This window comes from Microplitis mediator, chromosome 2, assembly GCF_029852145.1.
Source record: "Microplitis mediator isolate UGA2020A chromosome 2, iyMicMedi2.1, whole genome shotgun sequence".
Taxonomy (NCBI): Eukaryota; Metazoa; Arthropoda; class Insecta; order Hymenoptera; family Braconidae; genus Microplitis; species Microplitis mediator.
In genome coordinates this window covers 9,174,605-9,191,384 of record NC_079970.1, presented here as the reverse complement: position 1 = coordinate 9,191,384, position 16,780 = coordinate 9,174,605, and the positions used below count along the sequence as shown (strand labels likewise).

Sequence of the window (16,780 nt, the reverse complement as noted above, 5' to 3'; positions counted from 1 at the left end):
TAGTTGTGTAATGATAATAATTACACGGAAAAAAATTAATCGTGAATGCAACATGATGCAGTCTTGGTAAATAAACATGATGAAATCATGTTGCATTCACATGATTTGTCATGTTTCGGCTACATGATAATCATGTTGCGGTAACATGAAAAAATCATGTGGCATTCACATGATAATCATGTTTCGGCTACATGATAATCATGTTGCGGTAACATGAGAAAATCATGTGAATGCAACATGATTTGTCATGTTTCGGCTACATGACAATATGTGGCAGCAACATGATTATCATGTAGCCGAAACATGACAGATCATGTGAATGCAACATGATTTTCTCATGTTACCGCAACATGATGATCATGTAGCCGAAACATGACAAATCACGTGAATGCAACATGATTTCATCATGTTTATTTACCAAGACTGCATCATGTTGCATTTACGATTAATTTTTTTCCGTGTACGATTTGAAACCATTTTTAAAAAAGCTTCTTTTTTATTTCTCCGAGTGTGTCTTATTTTCCCTGTTTTATTTTATTACTTAAAGAAGTAAAGGAAGTGAAGAAATATCCTAATTATTTAACATGATTTGGAATAATTTTAATAACAATCTAAAAACAATTTCTACACACAGTATAGAAATTATTCTTTGAAAATTCGTAGAGAAGAATGTTCGATACGATATATACTTAGAAAACGATAAAAACAGATACAAATGATACATTCAAATAATATATTAGAATACTAGATTGAGTATAAATTTTATTATTAATTAAGGAGACCTTCTGATGTCAAAGTAAACTTTTATTATTACTTGTTGAAATATATATGTTTTTAAATTATACTGTGAAAATTAAAAATCAAAATTTGAATTATTTCGAAGTTATGAGAATTTGAAGGCGAGCGAGTTACCAGTCACTTGACTACCTAACTTGGTTCATACAAAAAGATCTAAAGCGTCTACTTCTATCTTCCTTCGGCTCTTTTTTAAATTGTATTGAATATAATTAAAATATATATTATCTATAATAAATTTTGTGTTGTAAATTTTCAAAACATAAAATATCTTAAAAAACGATTAATAGGTTCATTAAGATCTAACACTGCCTTATATTTAGTAGATTCCGACACAAGATTTAAGGTAATAAAATTCGATAGAAGTGCTTTTCCCAGAATATTCATGTTTTTTTTTTTTTTTTTTAATTTAATTGATCTGTAATTATAAAAATAAATAAAATTAAAATATGTTTTTATGTCTTTCAAATTTGAAAACTAGAAACTATAATATATACTAAGCTGTAGTTTTTTATATGGTCTGGTAATCATTACTATTAACTAATTACTATGTTAATTCGAATCTCAAGATTTTGGAACAGTACTGTCAATCATGATGATGAGTCTTATGTTTTGGAGTCATATTTCTTTGTCCGTTTAACATGCTTCTATATATTTGTTTTTCGTCGTGATGCTCCTGTCCTCTATAGAGATTTTTTGCCACTGTAACATGTAAATTTTTGCCACTGTATATAACATGGTACTGATTATATGAAAACTTGATAACATAGAAATGATTACCGTATATTTTTCTCCGTGACGTATTTTTTTCTCCATTTTCACTTGCATAATGTGTAATTTGAACAATAATGCATCTTATCAGCCATAAGTTGAGTAAACCTTATGCTGTTAATTTTCGTGTAATAGTATACCAATGTGAAGGCAAATCATAGAAAATTCATTAATAATTATAATTATAAGCTAATTAATATTTTGATTGAATGCCATATATACCATACTTTTTCAGTAGTCATTGACTTTTGAAGGTCAATTCGCGCTAAGCTTTGCCTCATTTTTATTTTTACTATGGTGGTCTCTCTTCATTTTTCTCTAATTGGACTTATTTTCGAATAATTCACTCTTATATTTTCGACATAACTTTGCTACTTAACTACGTGGCTAGGTATAGGACTTTCTTGCTACTACATTATATCATATATTTAGCTCCATCCGCTATAACGATTGTCATCATAACGGCTCAAAGAAAGTCTCAAAAGAATTAACACAGTTGGCCAGTCTTATTAGCAAAAATTCCCACTTAAACTTACCTCTCATTCTGTCGTGTTTAGAACTTGAGAGCACTTGACTTTTGTAGTATTAAACTTGCACTTTGGTGTATTCAACTAGATCACATAAACCGTAGTCATTATCCATAAATAGAAAAAGGGATGTTAAAATATTGAACTGTATACAAATCTAAAGATCATTTGTAATATATAAATTTTTGATTTACTCAATGTTTATTTATTGATCAATTGATATTTTTTTTTCCATAGTCATTTTAATAGATGATTTCATAATAACCCGTTTCATAAAAAAGCTTTTGAATATATATTTATTGAATGCTCTGAAAGAAGTTTTAATTGTTTGTTTTGGTAATAAATCTTAGTAAATATATATTCAAAATTTTATACCTGATATTGTTTTCATTTACTAAAGTATAAATTTAATGTATACTCCAGATAGTCTCTTAACTACATGTTAATTTTCATTGTGTACCCGTCGACCTTTTCGCATCTTTTCAAACATCTTAAATAATGATTCGTTGTAAAGCAATAGTACCTACATGCAACAATGCTTTTTTATATCACAAATGAAAGCTAACTAATGAAAAGTTAACTGAATCGAGCATGACAATTACCTGCATTGTTGCTAATTTTTTTTCATGCACCTGATCAAAGCATTCTTGGCATACAGCATTAATTGATACAAACATTTCTGTTTTGTATATATCATTATATTAAATATGTGTAGAATGATTTGGAGTACTACTATTTTCGATCACATAAATGCAATAAAAATATTTTTTGGAAAATGTAATTATAAGGAATGTAAGAAAATTAAAGGTGATATAATTTTTTGACATTTCTTGAAATTGTGATTAACTATGCATTCTACAATTGCTTGGTGTTATTGACTAAAGATGAAAACTATTTTAGCGTTATGAGGCCAAGTATTTTATTATAAAAATATAAAACAACAGAAGTTTTATTATTTTATTTTTCGTTACAATACGTATATAACTTAACCGCGGTCAAACATAACCTCAGAAGTTATACTGGACAATAAAGTTAAATAAATTACTGACATAAAAAAAAAATCATTTACATTTGTGACCATCTGCAATACGGAGTGAACATTTCGCCGCGATGGCCAAAGTTATTTCTGTAGCACCTGATTCTTGATATTATTAAAAAGAAAATAACTGATGATTTAATCTCGCTTTCTCTTGCGTAAACTAATTCTTCGCTAATATACGATTAACTTGGCTGCGCATGTCACGACCTCCCTCTCCCCTGGAGATAAAGGGGTGCGTACACTTACCCAATACGCATGTTTACCCCGAATGACTCTACAGTGCAGAAAAATTTTAATATAGAAATAAATTTTTGTCAGATTTTAAGATGTATTGAGTACTTAAATCGGGTAATTGTGTTTACAATATTGAAATCAAATTATAAGTTTTACCCATGTTGATGTCATATTATTACAAAATTGACTTGTTACATGATTCGCGTGCGTACGTTCACACCCATTATGACTTATTCATTGACCCACAAAGCGCATTGTCCGGTTTTCATCTGGACCTCTGACCGAAGAACAGGTCCAGCGTGAGTTTATTCCAGTGGTAAGTTCACTGTAATTCTATTGTTATATTTCTATTGAATCAAGCTATACCACTATATCTGAAAAAGTAGTAAAAAAAATTAAAAATATTCATTGTCTAAAATGAATTTTACTTTCCTTATAATAAAGGATTTGTCAATAAAAAAATATCAATAGGCCTGAATAGTATACATTCAACCAAATAATACACAAATAAAATAGATACCTTCGTCCAAGAATATTTTTTGTAATCCAGAAGGAAAGCCAAAATTTTCTTGTTTCAAAAAAATTTTTTTGTGAACTAACGAAATTTTGACTTTCCATCTGGATTACAAAAAATGTTCTTGAGCCAAAAAAGTAACTCTTTAGCAGTGGTATCCGTTTATCTGTGTATAATTTGATCAGCGATTTGATAACACTATATATTTATAATTATTGGCCTGAACATAAAATATTTCAATTGGCTGGAAATGGTTTATGGAACCACTGCAAAGGAAGAAGCTGCAAACATCAAAAGATCATTATTAATTGAATTATATAATTTAAAAAATCATTGAAAGTTTTTGAGAACCTGCATGAAAAAAATTTTGATACAAAAAATTATCCAATTTCTTTTTTTCATCAACAATGAACGCGAAAGATGGAAACACGCACCATGGATAAATTTGCCATCATTAATGAACACCATACTGATATTATCAAGACTAAAATGCTAAGATGCTAAAGTGATGCTGTAAGCGAAACTTTGTAAAAAAAAACTTAATTTATAATAAAAGATTTATTTGTCAAATGAAATCGAAAAGTCTGAATCTTTAGATGATTTGTGTTATGATGATAAAAATATAACTTTAAGAGAATTTTAAAAAATTATGAATTAATTATATATTCATTGAGCCGGCCAGTTGAAATCCTATACAAATAGTTAAACTAATAAACATATTCTGTAATTTATATCTCTGGGAAAATTTTAGGTGATCGTCAAAATGCTAGTTGACAGGTGATCCCTGTATTTGATATGTGTAGAAGTAGAAAGCTTCTGTTATATATTGTCGGTTATAAAACTTGTTGATGTACTTTTGGTTGAAAAGTGTGAGTTGAAAAAAACTTGAAACTGCTACATTGATATCAATATATACATATATTTAAGCGATTATATACATGAGCAGTAATATAATATAATAGTGATGTACATACTTAATATCGTTGTAAATCTTGATCCGTTCTCATAACGACACAATTTTTGTTAACCCCGGAAATAATAATAATCTGTTATAGAAATCGCAATGATTACCAATCTAGATTGCAATCGTTGGATGTAACAACCATGAATACACGATCAGATAGAATGAAAAGAAACGAAATGAGTCGTGGCATGGGTCACCATCAGGGTCACCCGTGGGATCGTCGGGTCATCGGAGTTGCGGACCTGTCGTGGCACGAACCGGAAGACAAACTTGCCGCGAATTATAAAGAAAAAAAATAAATTTGCCAAGAGCCAGTTGAACAAGAAAAACTCATTGGGATCATCGGTTGGTCGTATGGAGAGAATCGTTAGCACGCGCACGCTTTTTATACATGTTATATATAGATTTATACTATATACCTGCTATAGGAATATTAAACTTTTGTATTATGAAATCCAACGTTAAGATATCAATGATGACTAGATTATACCTGGTCCCAGTTTTAAAGTTAGGCAATGAAGTCGTTACATCGAGTTTCCGAAAACTCAAAGAATACAACCGTTGGGTTGAGTTTTAGGTCATAGGCTGACCATCATCGCGTGGACATCCAGTTGAACCGGTGATTTATTATTAGCGGCCATTCACAATCATCAAAACTGGATGATGATGAATCCAAGTGTCAGGCAAGTTTAGTTGTTAGTTGTTAGTTCAATGATATGGGCACGCTTCAAAGTAGTTTTTGATCGTACATACATATATATATATATATATATATATATATATATATATATATATATATATATATATATATATATATATTGAAAGAATAATATATGTCTAAGGATCTGGTTGATGTTCCGGTCAATCTGGTCATGTGTCGACAGATTATAAGGTGAAGAGTGCAGCTAATGGTGATCTTGACCCGTGAGATACACACGAGCGTGTAATGCACTAAAATTCATGTTCGTGTTATTCAAGGGTAAAAACGTACCCTCAACATCTAAACAGACCGTAAAAATAAATATGTGGCTGTAAATACAATATAAATTACTGAATATGTTTTATTTGTGATGATCACCCTTTCAGTTATTATAAGTTCGTTAAAAAGTTTTTTTTATTCTGTTTACCGAGAATAAGCTTTAGTTTAAACAAACCATTTACATAACTTTAAAGTAAATGATTTTTTTTTTACTAGGAACTCGAGAGATATTTTTTTTTTATTTCTTAACTTTACATACTTTAAAGTTTGTTTATATCGATTCGAAGTATGAATTATTGTTTTAAAAGCTGAGTAGTTTTAATCAGGAAGATAATATTTAAAGTTTACTTAAAGTTATCATGCTGGTGAATAATACGTCAATTGCAGAATCCTACGGTTATCGAGGTGAGATATTGAATATAAAATTACTTGAAAGTTTTTCAATATTTTTATTAAATTTTAAAGTTATCTAAAGCTATTTTTTCGTAAATTTAATATGGTACTTGAATTGTAGTAAAAACACAAAGTGTATTAATTAAATTCATTATATTTATTATTCAATCAATACAAATTTACATAATTGATTTTTGTTATTTTTATTTTTCATTTATAATTTTGAGAAAAGATTAGCAGACCCTTATTTAATGTATTGTGCTCATTATCGTCATCATAAAGACTAATAATAAAGAAGCAAAGGGTTGAGGAATCAAAGAGATTGAAGAGGAAAATACGGCACCAAAGGAATAGACAAAGGAGTTTAAGGTAAACATGATAGTGGTTGAAAGCTAGGCGCCTCGAGGAGTAGAAATATAGTCTAGATTGTACATGTAGGTAAATGCGCAGCTGTTTTCTCTAAGTAGGGGGTATATGATGTTAGTGGATGAAAAGAGAAGGATGAGCAGGATAGAATAGAAGGCTGGTGGGAACACTGAGAGTCAGCCACACTGCTTCTTACCAATAAGATGATGCTGCACAGGACTGATCTCTTTGGCGTGACGTAATCGCTCCTCTCTAAGCAGCTGTGGCTTCTGACCGAGCTAACCCAAGATTGATTGCAAGATTAGTCTAAGTACTCGGCTCCAGGGGGGTTTACGTGAATGTGCGTCGAGAAACGGGAACGATCAACGAGGGGAATACCATTATACACTATTCCAATAAAGAAAATCGTTCTATATATTTCCTAACCCTTTTTAATGTTTTTAACTATTCCTACCTTGTTTTCCTACCTCATGCTGATTTATTTTGATTTCAAGGAAGTACATTAGGATACCTAAATCCTTACGAGTCTCTTTTAAGTTCAGTAAGTTATTTTTTATTTTGGACAAGCACTAATTTTTTTTTTTGCAATATTTTTTATAAAAACATTTAATTTTTATCAATTAAATATTTCATCCACAGTATCACTGTCTAAATAATCTATATGGGAATCTACTGAAGAATTTTTATGGATTCTTATAAATTCTATGATGTCTTCGGGCAAATTCCTGTGGCTTCCCATGGATTCTTATAAGATGATATGAATTGTCATGTACGATTTTCAGAGAGATTTTGATGGATTTCTGTAGGATCTCATAGATTTCTATATAAATTTTTATAGAATTCCCTACGTAGAAATATTCCAGTTTAGTTTTCCTTTGGTCTAAATTTGACATGGTGAACTCCGTATTTGCTATTTGCGCCACATTAGGCAATTTCATACAAAGCACGGATCACAAAAATAAACCACGATCGAATTTCTACCTAATTAGGAAAACTGAATTTAGCATATATTAATAGAAATCATACTTACATCTGACGACTCCAGTTTGTTACACACTGAAAAAAAAAATGCTAATTGTCACCATCTTGTAATAGGGAATGATTACCATCTGTATGTGATAATCATTATCATGCTTTTATGTTAACTATTTGTTTCTCATATAGTAATAATTACTATTGCCGATAGTAATAGTTTCCATCTAAATAGTAATATTTCTTATGCCTAAAAAATTTTTTAATTTTGCCTTCTAAGATATTAATGATTATCATCACGGATAAGAATGCTTACCATCTCCGATAGTAATAGTTAACATAAAAGCATCATAATAATTATCATATACAGATGGTAATCATTCCCTATTACATGATGGTGATAGTTAAGGTACCGGCGGGTAATAAGGCCTAGCTAAGGGAAGTTTTGAATAGAATCGAAAATATTGCATTTAATTATCGAAATGTATCATTAATTTTTATTTTAATATATTGGCCATAAAGTATAATGAAGTAATGGTAATTTATACCACAAACAAACAAAAAATTAAACTTTTGCAAAACCATACGAATAGGCCTTATTTTACTACGGTAGGATAATAAGGCCCACGGGTTAATCAAACTGGAATAGTTTAATTATACTTAATAAAATTGGTATTAGAGATGAATCATCACTCAAATTTAGCAACAATACTTTTTAAGAGTCAGAAGACTAGATTGCTTTGCTCAATAGCACTTGAAACTATCAGTATCCTTTTTAAGGGTCAGAGGACTAGATTGTTTTTTATGATTTCTTCTGCGCTACGACATCATATGCCGGATGATGAAATATAGAAGACAGGGAACGTGGTATCGGGACTCTATAAACTTGTTGTAACATCTCTAGGCAAGACCCTTCTACTAGAGTAGCCTTTAGTGGAGGCGGTTATTTTAAGTATCATATCTGTCACTTAGGCCTTATTACCCGACAGGCCTTATTACCCGCGGGTACCTTAATATTTTTTTTTTAGCGTATAATGGCGCTGCTCATAAAAAACTAATTTGGCATACCTTACTTTTCCATCCAAGCCTTTGGTCATCATTATAACGTGTCAATCAGGAATCCTAAAGATGTGCGTTAGTTGAGCCACGATACTAATTTTCCTGATAACAACCTATGAAATTTGGAATTTTTTTGACATGCCGTATTTTAGTTTTTCTTATGAGGACGAAACAGATTTCGAATTAAGCTTATCGTATTGCAGAAAGTCTCATCTGGTCCGGATTGGTTTATTAGCATACCTGATTAAAATTTCGGTATTTGTTTACAAGTGGGGGCCACCTTATTTTGGGCCATAACTAGGCGAAAAATTAACATTTTCAACTTTTTTTTTTTTTGATTCTGCTTATTTTTACGGCGCATTTATGATAAAAAATAAAGCGATGTTGAAAAATTAAAATTTAAATGACTTTTTTGCGATTGAAAGTACGAAAAATGAGATATTTCTCGGTTTTTCGTTGAAATTTGTTTCATATGATTTTTTGTGGATAATCTAGTAATTTTTTTTAGAAACTACAGAAAAAAAGAAATAATTTGAAAAAAAAAAAAAGTTGATTATCACAATTTAAACAAATTTTATGAATTATTGAAATAAAAAAAAATTAAAATTAAAATTTTTTATTAATGATTAATAAAAAAAATTTTTTTTTGTAATTAGTTTATAAATACATATATATATATAAATATAAAGAAATAATTTAGGTGGCCCAAAATAGGGTGGCCCCCACTTGTAAATATTTACCAAAATTTCTAGTTGGGTCTATATATAAAGACCCCATACTCTTCTCCACTTAATCGTAAGAACCCGTGGATTCCCATGATGTTTTCGGTAAGCATATATGGATTTGTTAAAGACAGTAATATATGTATAGACTTATCTAAAAATTCTACATAAGAATTTATATAGATTCCTATAGATTCTTACTCTGTAAAAAAATTGCTGAATAAACGCGGATTAAATCTGTAGTGAAAAGGGGGCAGATGATGTTTAATTTATTTAATCCTCTCGAAGTGAAATTTACTCCACAGGGGAAATCATTTCAACATTAAAATTACGGGTCGTATGCATATTAAAATAAAATCCACAGCACACTCCAAAATCACTCCATTGAAAATAAAACTCCTTATTTACTCCTAATGCGCAGTGATTTGCTTAAGTTCCGGAACCTTGAGTAACAGAGGGAATTTAAATTGAACTAAAAACCATATTTATTCTGAATTCACTCCCAATTTTTTACCGTGATGGCTTCCTATGCACGAAAAGAAGCGAATGTTATATTTGCCAATGTAACATAGTAATCATTACCATGTAGCATGGTGATGCAGATTTTTTAGCCATATTATTTATCAGACATAGTAATTTGTCCAATTGTGAATATGGTGACGCTTAATTTATAATTAAAATTAATTATAATTAAATTAGGTTAGATAATTAATAATTAAGGAATATTTGACTAATTAAAAAAATTTAATACACTGTAAAAAGAGCGGTGTTAAGAATGGACTCATTTTAACTCCGCGCGACGTTAAAATAAAATTACACCGGTGTAGGAGGCGTAATTCGGCGGTGTTAAAATACCGGTGTAAAAGCGGGGTAAACCGCGTCTGTTCAGAGTATATTAACTTTAGGAAGCTTATAAAACGCAACAAATATCTTGACACACACACGCACACACATATGCACACATTCCCAAAGTTAAATATTTTAACACCAGAAAATTTTATTTAACACTGGTAAAGAATATTTACACCGGCGGCGGCATTATTTTCACACCGCTTTCGGTGTTGAAATTTAACACCGCCAATTTTAACACTTACACCGCTTGGACTTTCCCCAATGATTTTTTACAGTGTATTATAATTACCAAATTTTTATTTAGAAAAATTTTGTCAATAAAATATTACAATATTAAAATTTTTTATTGATAATATAGTTAATTAATTATTAATTATGAGTATAATTGTAAACTATTAATGATAAAAACTTTAAAATAAAGTAACGTTTAAATAAGTTTATTAAAAAATTTTTATAAAATAAAATGCTTATTAAAACATTAAAGTACTTACATTATCACTCTTTTTTATGCAAAATTCTTGAACACATTCAACCACATGTATATTTATTTTGTAAAAAATTATTACCTTTATTATTTTATTTAATGCGTTTCTTTTTTTTTTTTATAAATCACAATTCAATGTTATTTGTTTTAATCATAGTTATGCCATACTATTTTTATTGGCCATATATATACTATAACAACGCGTAATATTTAAACTGCTTTAACGTCTATGCAGCATGGGGCTCAGTACCATTTTTGCATGGCTTTGATTCTTATGCTTCAAAGTAATATTTAGCGGTAGCATAGTTACTATGTTCCATGATAAATATTACCAGAAAAATGGTAAGCATTCCTATCCTCCATATTATCGATTCTAATTTCTTGGAAAATAGGACTGAATACGCTGTAGAATGGTAATCATTATCATTCTCTCCACTCCGTTTAAGATCTCATACTTTTCTATGTGAATTCTCGTAATGTTTTCGACTAATCCAAATAAATTTTCATACGGATTTTTTAGATAATATACCTAGTTTTTTTCTTTTTTTCAAAAAGTATTATTTGGATAGCAGTTTATTTATTTAAAAAAATGTTTTAAAGAAAAAATTTAACGGTAAATATTGTTTTATGTATTATATTATTGCTTTGTCATTCTCTTCGGCATCTGTGTAAAAAAAAAAGAAAACGAAGAAACAAAGTAGATTTTGGAAGACTAATTGTAAAAAATTCTCGAAATGAAATGGTGCAGTAATTGGACACGCCAGACAAGGTTTAAGGAAAATTATGTTTGACATTCGAAATGGTTATCAACTTTGACAGGTACAATAACAAATAGCTCTCTCGAGTTTTTCCTTGAAATAATAATGATCTGTTCATATATCATTAAGTGTTAAATATCAAGAATTTAATATAAATCATTAAATAGGTTTTAAAAATTATTTATAAATAATATAACATATATGTGAAGACAATAAAAACATAATAACCATTGGAATTTTTATTGGCAGTTTATAACCTTATACACGATATATATAGTGTGTGTGTGTGTGTGTGTGTGTGTGGGTATGTAAAATAAATATTAGTAGATGTAAATACTTTTTGAAAAAATACAAAGTTAAGAAAAATGAGGATTACAGGCCTTCGGGAGCATTGTATAGACCACACACGAATATTTTTGGGTGATGTCGCTCTTAACAAATAACAGCAAACCAAAACACGATGCACTTCTTAAGGGATTTTCATGAGTAACCAACTCATGTACGATGTGCTTTAGAGAAATGAACCTGTTGCGGAGGTTTATGAGTGACATTAACATTCTTTGTTGGCACACTGTGGTTATGCCAGTGTAACAGACTCTTTCGTTCCGACACCCACGGGCGCTACCGCAGGATTGGTGATACACTCGATCCTCGTTGGAAGAAGGAACGACTAACTGAAGAAGGAGAAATAAAAAAAACATTTGATGCACTTGTTGCATGCGCACGTTTAGTACTTCAGCGCCGACGCTGTTTCTTCGTATAACTTCACTATCACAATCTTCTGTATGTGAGATGGGATTTTTTTTTAATACTCAAATATAATTTAATGTAAAAAACAACTCAGATTTCATTTTCGAATAATTATTATAAACATAATTGAGCATTTTTTATTAAAATGAAAGGATCATTGAATAATTGTGTGTTCACAAAAACATTTCATAAGTAAATTATAAAAATTTAGGAATTCCAGTGAAATAAAAAGTAAAAGTATTTTTATTGATATGTTTAAAGCAGGCTTCACTTTTTTTATTTTGAATTTAAAAGGTCAATCTTTACGACGGATAATTTGATTATATCTTATTTAATAAATTCTTTATGATCGAGTTTTAGGTTTACCTATGACTAATTAATTTCGTCAAAGTTAATGTCAATTCTTTTTAATGATATACTAAAGGTAAAAAAAAAAATTGAATAAAATAGTGTGTCTAGAAATGCTTATTAAGTAGCTCATCTCAAGATAAACGATTAATTTTAATACTTAGTAAAAATTTTAAATAAATCAAAAATTAAATCATTAGATACTAAGCCTGTCGGTAGAATTTCCATCACGTTTTCCTAGTGCAGCTGTTGTATTGTAATAATAAATAAATAAATATATATATATATATATATATATATATATATATATATATATATATATATTATCTATCTTGAACTAAGTGAAAAGAGCCAAGCTGTGAAAATAATTACACCTCGAAAGACAGAAAGTAAGAGAAGAGAGTAAAAAAAAAAACGGTTCCCAGGATTCATTCGAATGGCATCGTCTGTCTCTTATAAAGGGAAGATTGTTTGGGGGGAGGATTGGGTGAAGGCTATATAGCAAGAAAAAATAAAAGAGAGAGAAAAAAAAAGTAAAAGAGAGGGGCTACATTCAACTCGAGACGATCCGAGAGTAACACCAAACGCTTTATATAAGGGGAGATATACCTCTGCATCTGCCCCTTCGTTGTAATGATATCTGCCAGAGAAGAAAAAAAACGTATTGAACGCGACACTTGGCCATCAATTTGGCTCATAAATGGAATTTCGCCCTGGTACTTTTGAACGCGATGTATCTACACGATGTTGAGCTATCATACCAATTCAACAAATATATTTTCATGATACCAGCATCGAAACTTAAAGTTTCAGTGTCTCCATAGCCAGCCAAAACAAGCTAATTTCAAGCCGATGCTGCAAACAACTATTAGCGAATTCGTAATTCGCACTCTAATTTATTGAAAATCACGAGACAATCACTATTTGGCAGTGAATAGTCACTTATTGCTAGTGAAAAGTATACCACTATTTGAATTAGTGACATACTTTTCACTAGTAAACAGTGAATAGACACTATTTTCACTATTTCAAATTAAAGAGAGCAAATACCTTCATACAGCGGGCAGAAACAATTGTGTCTTCCCAAGGGAAGGGTGTTAGTTATATTCAATGTCCATTTGCAGCCTTATTACTCTCATTTGTTTGCTTGCCACTTCAGTTTACTCATTTCATTTTTTAAGTGACAGTTTTAATTAATCAAATAAAATTACTAAAAAATGAGTGAATACAATATTTTTGTCATATTTACTATTTAATAAGTGGCTGCAAATCACATATTCTCATTCTCTAACAGTTCTCCGCATCATCGACTTGATATTAACGTGTTTTTTACTGGCTGCTGACACTGAATCTTGAAGTTCCGATGCAGGTAATCATGAAAAATATGGTGTGTGACTCTGGATGAAACACGATCTCAGACTGTGGGTGATGTTAGTCCTCACCTACGGCTAGGGCAGCCAACTTCACCCTAGTCTGAAATCGTCTTGTTTCATCCCTTGTCACACAATATACCTATAGTATTGATTAAGAATATTTCCAATAGTTAAAATAGTGATTATTCACTGTTCACTCGTGAAAAGTATGTCACTAATTTAAACAGTGGTATACTTTTCACTGGCAATAAGCGGCTATTTACTGCTAAATATATAGTGATTTTCACTAATTCATTTTTAGAGAATACACAATCCAGATTTTAGTGTTTTATTATACAATGATTTTTTACGACAATTTTCAAAATAAATCTATCAATTTCGTTCATCTCAATCATTCATTACACATAAATATCGTGTAATTTAATTTTCCTTTTTGTATTTGCTAAATTCAATTTAATGTATAGGCATATACAACATATATTTATATAAAAAATCTTTACTTGGAATTTAATCGTTTTTTATGACTATATATTAGATAATAAAATGATTTAATTAAAAGAGAAAAATACAACAATTAATCATTAATAAATTGATAAAGATTAAACTGTTGTGATGTTTATTTAATAAGTTTTAATAGTTATCATAGGAAGTTATTCAACTAATTATTTTGGTGACGTGACGCATATATGATGATAAATCATTTATCGCAGATCTTAAAAGACAAAAAAAATTAAATATTTATATCCGTATAGAATTTTTTAACAAGTCTTAATCTCTATGATCGACAAAAACACGGAAATTCCTTTCTTCTGTGCATATATTTACTCTGTGAATTTATTAGTGTATAAAAAATTAACTTTAAACAAGCAATAAAACCATCAGATATATTTGACATTAAAATACTTAGTTAAGGTAATTAAATGCTGCTTTAGAGATAGTTTATTTTCAAGAAGATAGAAAACATCTTCGATGTTTACTTTATAATGAACCGTGGATGAGAAAATTAAAGAGTAGGAGGAGTAAAAAAAATCTTTCGTATACATAATTCTCATGCTGAGACACATTATTTATTATTTTATTTTTTATTTTGTATTTTCTCTGCGCTCGTGATAAAAAATATATTTATTTTATTAATTAACCCATTAATTTTTACTCTCAATAATTTATCTGATAAATTAATAATTTATTTTATAAATCTCGAGAAAATGATTTCAAACAAATAACTATTTTATACATTATTTAATTAAACTAAAAATATGTAAATATAAATTGTTAAGAAAAAAATAATAATAATATTTTTTCGGGCCTACACAGAACTGGCTCATCTGAAATTAAGATTTCTGATGCATTTTAAATGGTAAAAAAATTTTTATTTTCAGTCAAACTTTTTTTGCGTCAACGAAAATAAGCGCACGATATACTCAATAAAAAATTTCATCCTTTATAAAAATTTCTCGAAAACCCAAGTCACTAAATCTAAACACTTTTAATAGTCATAGCGATTTAAAATTCAAATTTATCTATAATGACTTGTTGTTTTTAAAGATTAACTCCTATAAATTCTTCAGTTAAATTTTATAGGAAACTCAAATTTTTATGAAAATAATCAACATAAAAAATATATAAAGTCAGCATCTCGACTATAATAAGCTCTAACATATATAATTATTTAAGTAACTCTTCTATATAAATTCAACCAAATGTTCGACATTTTTTCAAAGTTTAATGATGCATACATCAAACATACGTTTTAACACTTTGGATAGACACTGTAAAAAATCGGGAGTGAATCCGGACTTAATTTCAATCCGAATTAACTCCGAATTCACTCCGCCACTCGGAGTTCTGGACACTGAGAAAATTAAATAATAGGAATTACTATCTAGTGATGGTAAAATTTTTTACCATCAATCCGATAGTAGTGAATACTATCTAAATGATTGTATAAATCATCTAGATTGTAACATTCACCATATTTATAATAATTGTTACAATCTAGATGATTTATGCGGAACCTGACTGAGTGATATTCGCACATGACTCAGTCAGGTTCCGCACAGTAATCAGTGTGGTGCTGCACCACAATCGAGCTTTTTTTTTTCAGCACCGTACTGAGTCGGGTGCAGAACAGTAACCAGTCGTGTTCCAATCTTTCCGTGTTGAAACGGTTAGATTTGGCATCTTGGGTCCTTAGAAAAATTTTGTAGAAGATAAAATTATGCTTAAAATTATCTCTTGAGCCTTTTTTGGTTGACTTTCAAAAAAAATTCTATAGCTAAAAAAAAATTATCTCATTTAATAAATCATAATTTTAAATGTACTACTTCTGTATTTGAAATACACTGTAAAAAATCGGGAGTGAATTCAGAGTGAATATGGATTCTGTTCCAAACAGAATGCCTTACGTCTTTTGTAGAGATTTTTTGAAAAATCACTCCGCATACCGAGTAAATAAGTATAGTAAAAGAGGAAGTTTTTTTCAGCGACGTGATTTCGGTGAAACGGGAATTTTATTTTAATCCGAATTCACTTCGATTTGGAGTTTTAATGTTGAAATAAATTCTCTTGATGGAGTAAATTTCACTCCAAAGAGATTAAATATATAAATAAAAAAACTTCCACTCCCCACTTGCTGAATTCACTCCGGATGCATTGCATGTAATCCATACTCACTCCAAAAAACTTTTATAATGTCACTGTGCTTTGAGAAAATTATTTTTTTTTTATGTAAAGGACAAATTATTTTCAATACGGAAACAAAAAAAAATATTGTTTTTTTTTTTTGTTTTTTAAAAAGAATCTAATAAAGATGGATAATAATTTATCTTAGAATAATTCATAAAAAATGCAGATTGTAAGAAATAGATAAAGAAACTCGAG

At 29.5% G+C, this 16,780-nt stretch overlaps 1 long non-coding RNA gene across 4 annotated transcripts; it reads right to left on the bottom strand.

Annotated features, from left to right (window-relative positions):
• Positions 1 to 610: 610 nt before the first annotated feature.
• LOC130663544 (uncharacterized) lies at positions 611 to 3,297 on the bottom strand. 4 transcript variants are annotated; one of them, XR_008989213.1, is made up of 7 exons: positions 2,696 to 3,297; positions 2,469 to 2,616; positions 2,288 to 2,401; positions 2,103 to 2,177; positions 1,794 to 2,007; positions 1,576 to 1,680; positions 611 to 1,497 (listed from the first exon to the last, which is right to left on the bottom strand). It is a non-coding gene; the product is annotated as an uncharacterized LOC130663544 (long non-coding RNA). The 4 variants fall into 4 exon arrangements; XR_008989211.1 differs by having other exon boundaries at positions 2,103 to 2,401; XR_008989212.1 differs by having other exon boundaries at positions 1,794 to 2,177.
• Between the last annotated feature and the right edge of the window lie 13,483 nt (positions 3,298 to 16,780).